At 56.0% G+C, this 8,351-nt stretch overlaps 1 pseudogene; it reads left to right on the forward strand.

Annotated features, from left to right (window-relative positions):
* The first annotated feature begins 6,806 nt into the window (after positions 1 to 6,806).
* On the forward strand, positions 6,807 to 7,987 carry LOC146534959 (large subunit ribosomal RNA; annotated as a pseudogene).
* Positions 7,988 to 8,351: the final 364 nt, after the last annotated feature.

The raw sequence follows: 8,351 nt of genomic DNA on the forward strand, positions 1-8,351 counted from the left end.
AGGCGAAATCCAGGGGATGTCCTCCAAATATCTACCGCTTGTTGTCGAGTTACTTCCACAATAGGCGGGTGGGTCTTTGGATTAGGGAAAGAGTGGTGTGGAAGACGGCGAGGATGGGCTGCCCGCAGGGCTCAGTTCTGGGACCCTCTCTGTGGAACCTCTTGATGGACGACTTGTATCGACTGCCATATTCGGAGGGCGTACACTTGGTCGCGTACGCTGATGACGTCACGTTCCTCATCGAGTCGAACACCAGGGCTGGGGTGGAGGCCTTGGCCTCACGTGCCCTTGCACTAGCCACTGAGTGGGGACAGAGGAACCGCCTGGGCTTCTCTCCTTCAAAGTCACATACTATGACAATGAAGGGGAGGCTGCCTGGACGGCCACCGGTCATTCGGCTCGGCGGGGAATCAGTCGGGAGTGTGACGTCGGCCAGGGTACTCGGAGTGGTAGTCGACGCGAGTCAGTGCTTTCGCGAACACGCACTGTCCATCGGTGAGCGTGCCACAACTTCATTTGGGAAAATGTCCCGTGTCTCGTCTTCTACGTGGGGCATACGATACAGGGCTCTTAAAGTCCTGTATCGAGGAACATATGTGGCTACGGTCACCTACGCCGCAGGGTGTTGGTGGCATCGTACGTCCACGTACGTAGTTAGGAGTGCGTTGATTACAACGCAACGTCAGGCTTTGACCCTGCTAACCAAAGCGTACCGCTCGGTGAGCTCAGCGGCACTACCGGTGCTCGCTGGAGTGCTACCGGTGGACCTCGAGGTGAAACGTGCCGGCAGGATAGATGACCTGCGTCATCTATCTCGGGATATACTCAGGACGGAGAAGCGCAAAATTTCGCAGGAGACTGTCGCCGAATTGCAACAGAGATGGGATGGTGAGGAGAAGGGTAGGGAGCTCTATCGATATTTCCCGGACGTGACGGCTCGACTCAACGCTGTGTGGGTCGAGCCTGACTATGAGACCTTTCAGATGCTGACAGGGCACGGGTGTTTCAGAAAAAGGTTGTATGATATGAAGCTATGTGAGGTTAGTGTGGTGCTTCTGCGGTGAGAGCGATGATAGCATGGAGCATGTTTTGTTTGTGTGTCCTCTCTATAGGGAACTTCGGCAAGATATGATGGATGGAATCATTCGGGAGGAAGCGGGACCCATCTACTACCGTGATCTCGTTTCTTGTGAGGCAAACTACCGGCTTTTCCGCAAGTTCGCGCACGGCTGGCACAAGAGGAGGAGAGAGTCGGAGATGGAGGGAGGATAAGAAATAGTGGAGCAGGCGACGAAGTAACGTGGCGTGGCGTTTCCGCAGTAGCGGCTGGATGCAGGCCGCCCTACTTGGTAGGGAGAGAGCCTGAGTCAAGAGGTGGATCGGCCGACTTTCTTTGGCCGACACTTCCCATGTTTCGGACCATATAGCAAGATGCTGGTGGGTCCATGGGTGGTTGGTGTCCATATCTACTACTTCGGCTACTTCGTCGCCGACTTTCGTAGGTGACGGACGTGTGCGTGCGGCTCCGCTCTTTTTGCTAGATTTTCGTGGGTTTTCCCGATTTTTTGAGCTTTAGAGCTTTTCCGGGCGCTTTCCCGCGTGTTTCAATACACGAACTACTGAGTGATAGTGACACAGTTTTAGATTTAAGAGTGCTTTGCAGTGTTTGGTGACAGTGACACGTGGTTTGTGGTGTGCATTGTGTGGTGGCGTCCCTTTTGGGCGTTTAACCACGCAGGCAGGTGCGCGGGCGCGTACTACGCGTCCTGCAAGGGATATTGGACCCATTTCTAGGTTAGTGCCCTAGTTCTAAGTTAGTTGTAGTCTAGCTTATAGGTTATGTTGCACACGAGGCGTGTGACAAGCACGTGCTCATTTTGACAATTTGACATTGACAATCATAGACTAGAGTGACAGCTGTCAGTGGTGCTGTGTTGCCAGCACAATGGACTGGAAGAAGATTGATGAGGCGGCGGCGCGTGAGGCGCGTGTGTCGCGAGTGGCGCGAGAGGCGCGAGAGGCCCGAGAGGTCCAGGAGGTGAGAGAGGCCCTAGAGGCCCGTGATGCCAGGTTAACCAAAGAGGCCCGAGAGGTCAGGGAGATGAAAGAGGACGGAGAAATAGAGGAGGAGAGGCTGCTAAGAGAGCGAGGCAAGCTGTCGCCGTTCACAAAGGGCGTGCTTGTGCGCACGCCCCCCAAGGGGTTTGGCTCGCTAGACGCCACGACCCCTGCGACGGCATTGGCTGTACCGACGGGTGGGCGGCCGCATGCTCGGCCAATGACGACTGAGGTGCCAGTCGACGCACCAATGGGAGCCGATGCACCGATGTTGAGACAGGAAAAAAGACCTCTGTCTTCCCCGGATCAGGTGGCGGACCAGGCGAAGCGCCGGCAGATCACAGCTGCTGAGCCGGTGGCTGTTACAGAACCTGACGCACCAAGGACTCTACCCGATATTCCAGTGGATCCTTTAATGGAAGCGCCATTGGTGGGAGTCTTGGGCCATGCATCACACCACTCCAAATCCATCATGGAGGCGGTGAGGTCCAAGACCAGTAAACTTAACAAGGAGGAAATCGCTTGCATTGGCGCCAACACCGAGCGACTGACCGCCATCGTGGGCCTACTGGTTGCCCGAGTAGCCGCTGCAGAAAAGAGAGCCGAGGAGGCGCAAAGAGGCGCACCAGCACAAGTCGGATTCGTTCCCCCTCCCCAGGAGCTACCATCGCAGACCTATGCGACCACGCTCAAGCTGGGGAGAAGTCAGGAGACACGATCCGTGCCAGCGCGCCAGGGACCGGCCGTAGCGGTCTATCCCGCGGAAGACCAACGGGAGAAGCTGAAGACCGCCAAAATTGGGGTAACAATCAGCAGCATCCGGCCGTGTGGAAATGGAGGAGTAATTGTGCAGACTGGGTCGGCCAAGGCTGCGGAGGCACTCAAGAAGGCCATTCCCCCCACCCTACGCACTGCGGAGCCTAGAGATAGGATGCCCCTAATCTCGTTAACAGGGGCGGAGAACACCGACAATCAAACAATAATCGATAATCTATATGAGCAGAACCTAGAGGGCTCCGCATGGACCGCAAAATCTCTAAATGAAGAGCTAAAGCCAATGTTCAAGAGGCAAAGGGCCGGCAATAGGTGTATGTGGATTTGCCAGGCATCAGCGGCGTTGCGAAAGCACCTCGTTGATGTCGGCCGGCTATATGTGGGGTGGGAGGTAGTAGAAGTTGACTATGTGGGGGTTACTTGTTGTAGGAGGTGCCAGCAGTTCGGCCACCCAGAGAAATACTGTCGGTCGAAGGTAACCACATGTGGGCGCTGCGGAGAGGACGGGCACAAGCGCGAGGAATGCGTGTCCGCAAACACCTGCTGCGCCACTTGTAAAAAGTTCGGGCGAAAGGGTACAGGGGAGCACAGTACTAATGCCAGGGAATGCCCTGCCCGACGGTACGCGGAGGACCGGGAGTTGCAAAGGGTCAATTATGGATAGAGGAGGTCACCAGAAATTCAGGTTCGGGCAGCTTAATCTTCAGGGCTCGGCGGCAGCCACGATAGAGTTGCCAGCCATCGTCGACGCCCACGCGCTCGACCTAGTTCTAGCTCAGGAGCCGTATGTCCCGCAAGACGCGGCCGCGGACCTTGGCCAAATGTTACTCCCGGCAGGCGTCGACAGCAAAGCGGCTGTTTACATTGGAAGGAGAGACGTCGCCTGCTCCATACAACTGCACCTGTGCACCAGCCACTGCATGGTGGTCCACGTATGTTTGACCCCGCCAGCGACATCTTTCTACGCGGTGAGTGCGTATTTTCAATACTCACACGAGATAGGCCCGCACCTACATCACCTCGGGCGAGTGCTAGAGGCGCTCAAGGGGCAACGGATAGTGATCGCGGCAGACACCAATACGCACTCACCGATGTGGAACTCCCTCCCCAGGCACTACATAGGCCGGGGGAGCGCGGTCTCGCGAAGAAAAGAAGAGCTTGAGGCCTTTATTACAGGCAGAGGCCTCCGGGTGGAGAACCTGCCTGGGGAGCCACCCACATTCTCCACTGAAAACGGGGAATCTTACATCGATGTAACACTGACGTCGGGGAATGTTCGCCTGAGCTGCTGGCGGGTCAACACGGGGGCCAGTTCCAGCGACCATAGACTACTAACTTTTGGACTGCAGGAGCGGAACATCAGCGCAGCAACCGAAAAGGGAACACCGGAGGGACCAATCAGGTTTCGGGAGCGCGGTGTGGATTGGGATCGCTTCCAATCGATGATCCACGATAGAGTAGGGCGCATAGATTGGATGAAACCGGCAAGTGAGGTATGTAAGGAGTTTACCAACATTGTAACGCGAACGGCCATGGAATGTTTGGGCATGTGTGCGGAAGGGAAGCGAAGCAGGGGATATGAATGGTGGTCACCCACATTAGATTCTATGCGCAGGAAAAACAACCGTTTGCGTAAAACGTGGCAGTCGATTAGGAAGAGAGGGGTTGAGGCCGCAGAAGAGATCGCTAGGTCGAGATTCCACTCTCACCGCAGAAGATATAGGTGTGCGATAATGGATGCGCAGATGGACTTCTTCCGCGAGCTTGCAAACACAGGCAACCACGACCCGTGGGGACTAGCCTACAGAGCCGCTTGCGTAAGGCTGAGACCTCCCCCTAACGTTATCTACGGCATCAAGCTTGCGGAGGGACATGCGGGAGACACAGAGTCTGCCATGCACAATATGGTGCGGTCACTTTGCCCTGACGATAATGCGTCTTCGGACACGATTTACCATCGTCAGGTCCGGTTGTTGGCGGCCTGTACTCCCGCTGGTGCTGACGCGCTACCACTATCGTACAGTGATCTGGAGAGGATAGTCAAGGGTCTCCCGAACACAGCACCGGGTATCGATGGGATCACTGCCCGCATGGTAAAACATGTGTGGCTATCAGCTGGCTCCGAGCTGACGCGTGTTTTCGAACTATGCGTGGGGGAAGGTGTTTTTCCCGAAGTGTGGAAGGACGGTAGGCTTATTGTCCTGCCGAAAGGCAATGGCAAGCCGCTTACAGATCCTAAAGCATATCGCCCCATTACGCTACTTTCCGTCCTGGGCAAAATCCTGGAGCGAATCATTCTCGCGTGCGCCCCGGCGGTAACACGAGATATTTCTGTCTGCCAGCATGGGTTCACCCGGGGTAGGTCAACTTTGACGGCCCTACGCTCCCTTCAGGAGGTGGTGGCCACTAGTAAGTGCAAATATGTACAAGCTATCTTCCTAGACATCTCTGGTGCGTTCGATAATGCTTGGTGGCCAATGATTCTGGTCAAAGCCAAGTCAAGGGGCTGTCCGCCGAATATCTACCGCATGCTGACTAGTTACTTCGTCGATAGGCGTGTGGGTCTTCATATCGGCGAAAGAGTGGTGTGGAAGACGGCGACGATGGGCTGCCCGCAGGGCTCAGTTTTGGGACCCTCACTGTGGAACCTCTTGATGGACGACTTATTCCGATTGCCATACCCGGAGGGTGTGCATCTGGTCGCGTACGCCGATGACGTCACGTTTCTCATTGAGTCGAACACCAGGGCTGGCGTGGAGGCCCTGGCCACACGCGCCCTTGCACTAGCCTCTGAGTGGGGACAGAGGAACCGCCTGGGCTTCTCCCCCTCAAAGTCGCACACCATGATGCTGAGGGGGAAGTTGCCTGGACGGCCACCGGTCATTCGGCTCGGCGGGGAATCAGTCGGGAGTGTAACGTCGGCCAGGGTACTCGGGGTGGTAGTCGACGCGAGTCAGTGCTTTCGCGAACATGCACAGTCCATCGGTGAGCGTGCCACAGCTGCATTCGGGAAAATGTCCCGTGTCTCGTCTTCTACGTGGGGCATACGATACAGGGCTCTTAAAGTTCTGTATCGAGGTACATACGTGGCTACGGTCACCTACGCCGCAGGGTGCTGGTGGCATCGTACGTCCACGTACGTAGTTAGGAGCGTACTGATTAGAACGCAACGTCAGGCTTTGACCCTGCTAACCAAAGCGTACTGCTCGGTGAGCTCAGCGACGCTACCGGTGCTCGCTGGAGTGCTACCGGCGGACCTCGAGGTGAAACGTGCTGGCAGGGTAGATGACCTGCGTCATCTATCTCAGGATGTACTCAGGACGGAGAAGCGCAAAATTTCGCAGGAGACTGTCGCCGAATGGCAACAGAGATGGGATGGTGAGGAGAAAGGTAGGGAGCTTTATCGATACTTTCCGGACGTGTCGGCTCGTCTCAACGCTGTGTGGGTCGAGCCTGACTACGAGGTCTCCCAGATGCTGACAGGTCACGGGTGTTTTAAGAAAAGATTGTATGATATGAGGTTGTGCGAGGACAGCGAGTGCTTCTGCGGTGAGGGCGATGAGAGTATGGAGCATGTCTTGTTTGTGTGTCCCCTCTATAGGGAGCTACGGCTACAGATGATGGATGGGATCATTCGGGAGGAAGCAGGACCGATTTACTACCCCGATTTCGTCTCCTGTGAGGCGAACTTCAGGTGTTTCCGTAATTTTGCGCACGGCTGGCACAAGAGGAGGAGAGAGCTGGAGATGGAGGGAGGATAAGAGAAATAGTGGAGCAGGCGACGAAGTAACGTGGCGTGGCGTTTCCGCAATAGCGGCTGGATGCAGGCCGCCCTACATGGTAGGGAGAGGGCTTATCTGGCCCTGGGACTGGAACAGAAATATTTGTAAGGGAGTCAAGAGGTGGATCGGCTTTTGTTGGCCGACACTTCCCATGTTTCGGACCATATAGCAAGATGCTGGTGGGTCCATGGGTGGAAGGTGGGTTTGTCCCTATCTACTATCTAGCGAAACCACAGCCAAGGGAACGGGCTTGGGAGAATCAGCGGGGAAAGAAGACCCTGTTGAGCTTGACTCTAGTCTGGCATTGTAAGGAGACATGAGAGGTGTAGCATAAGTGGGAGATCGTTCGCGGTCGTCGCTGAAAAACCACTACTTTCATTGTTTCATTACTTACTCGGTTGGGCGGAAGCGGTGCGTGGTCGATAACAATCGACGGGCGTACGGTGTTTCGTTCCAAGCGTGCAGAGTGGCGGCGTGGCGGCAACGCTCGTCGCCATACAACTCCCGCGTGATCCGGTTCGAGGACACTGCCAGGCGGGGAGTTTGACTGGGGCGGTACATCTGTCAAAGAATAACGCAGGTGTCCTAAGGCCAGCTCAGCGAGGACAGAAACCTCGCGTGGAGCAAAAGGGCAAAAGCTGGCTTGATCCAGATGTTCAGTACGCATAGGGACTGCGAAAGCACGGCCTATCGATCCTTTAGTATAAAGAGTTTTTAGCAAGAGGTGCCAGAAAAGTTACCATAGGGATAACTGGCTTGTGGCGGCCAAGCGTTCATAGCGACGTTGCTTTTTGATCCTTCGATGTCGGCCCTTCCTATCATTGCGAAGCAAAATTCGCCAAGCGTTGGATTGTTCACCCATCAAAAGGGAACGTGAGCTGGGTTTAGACCGTCGTGAGACAGGTTAGTTTTACCCTACTGATGGCTCGTCGTTGCGATAGTAATACTGCTCAGTACGAGAGGAACCGCAGTTTCGGACATTTGGTTCATGCACTCGGCCGAGCGGCCGGTGGTGCGAAGCTACCATCCGCGGGATTATGCCTGAACGCCTCTAAGGCCGAAGCCAGCCTAGCCGAATCCGGCAAGGATACGCTCACTGTGGAGCCCCGAGAGTCGGGAGGCTCCAAACAATGTGACTTTACTAGTCGCGCTTTACTCGTAAGGTGCGACGTCGAAGCCCTATTTGGAACGCGGCGATCGGTGCGAGCGGTCTTAACACGTGCACCACGGCGCCGAAGTTTCTGATATGACTCAGTTCGATGTCGGGGCTCGGAATAGTCTGTAGACGACTTACGTTCCTGGCGGGGTGTTGTGCTCGGTAGAGCAGCGTCGTGCTGCGATCTGTTGAGACTCAGCCCTACGCCAGGTGATTCGTCCGAGGACGTGTCACCACCCGTCGCGTCGTCACGTGTCGCGCGCTGGCGGCGAGTTGCTCTGCAACCACCGCTGCGGCCGCGAAACTGTAGACGAACGAAGGCGGACGACGTCGAGCGTCGAGCGTCTCGAGGAGCGGCGCGCGTTCCACTCGCTCGACGAGTGGACGACGCGTGTGCGCTCACGATCGCGTCGGCCGTGTGCGTTATAACCACGAACTACGTGGGCTGCGCCGCCGAGCCGCGGCTCCGCTTCCGCTCAGTTCGTTCGCTTCAGTTAAACACTTAAACTTACAAGTGTAAAGTATACGAAATGCGTGCGAGTAGAGCGGGGCCGAGGCCAGGGCGGCGGGGAAAAAAAAAT

The sequence above is a fragment of the Heliconius melpomene genome, chromosome 11 (assembly GCF_056956725.1).
Source record: "Heliconius melpomene rosina isolate 202511_hmr_F chromosome 11, ASM5695672v1, whole genome shotgun sequence".
Classification (NCBI taxonomy): Eukaryota; Metazoa; Arthropoda; class Insecta; order Lepidoptera; family Nymphalidae; genus Heliconius; species Heliconius melpomene.